Genomic DNA, 1,072 nt, shown 5'->3' with positions numbered 1-1,072 from the left:
GGGGGGGGTTCCCCGCAGATGATTTGCAACTGCTTAGCTGCCAACCTGTATGTAAATAATGTATTTTGTATGTTTATGAGGGTCTGAGTATGTAATACATATTTATTTTCTGTTTTCTAGTATTGTGCTTCATGGACTTGCCAATGCTGAAGAAGAATTTTGAACTTTCACTGTGGCCTTATCTATGCTTTAAGCATAGAAAAATTACTGTTATGAACTGAATATCTGTAGTACAAGTGATGTAGTAATTTAATAATGTCGTTGTCCTGATTCAGAAACATTTGTCCGTCTGTCTGTTTGTCTCTCTCTCCCTCGCCCTCTTCCTCCCTCTCCCCCTCTCCCCCTCTCATCGTCAGTCTCTTCCTTCTTCCCCGCTCCCTCCTCCTTTTAATCCTCCTTCTCCCCCTCTCCCCCCCTCTCTGTATCCACTTTTTAATGTATTACATAATGGGTGTATCAGATAAGGGTGAGGCATCAGTACTTTAGTTATAACGTTCTTCACTGAACATTTCAGACAAGTTCTTTCAGTGATCATGTCTTACACGTTTCAATCTTTAGTTGGTGCTGTATAGAAGTTTCACAGGACAGAAGGAGCAAACCACACTGGAATGCGCGCCAACCAAACACAGTAAAACAATTATCTACAAGAAAACGAATGAGTGAAGGATGATAATCTGCTACAGAAATGATGAGTGAAGGACAATATTATAAAAGATAAGTAAAGGAGTGTGACTGCCTATACTATAAGAAAAAATGAAGGATGGTTTCCCACAAGAAAAGGGATGAGTGAAGGATGATAATCTACAACAGAAATAATGAGTGGAGGACAATATAAAGGATAAGCAAAGAGGGGTAATTGGCTTAAAGAAAAAGATGAGAGGAGGACGATTATTTTCAACAAAACGGCGTAAGTAAAGGATGATAATCTACGCCAGAAAGGATGAGTGAAGGACGGCAATCAAAAATAAAAATTACAACTAAAGAAGGATGATCAGCTAGAAGACAAAGATAAGTGAAGGATGATTATCTTTTTTTTTAAATAAAAAAAGAGAAAAAAATATATAGACTCTAT

Source organism: Aplysia californica, unplaced genomic scaffold (genome assembly GCF_000002075.1).
Source record: "Aplysia californica isolate F4 #8 unplaced genomic scaffold, AplCal3.0 scaffold01652, whole genome shotgun sequence".
Classification (NCBI taxonomy): Eukaryota; Metazoa; Mollusca; class Gastropoda; order Aplysiida; family Aplysiidae; genus Aplysia; species Aplysia californica.
This window is presented reverse-complemented; position numbering follows the sequence as displayed.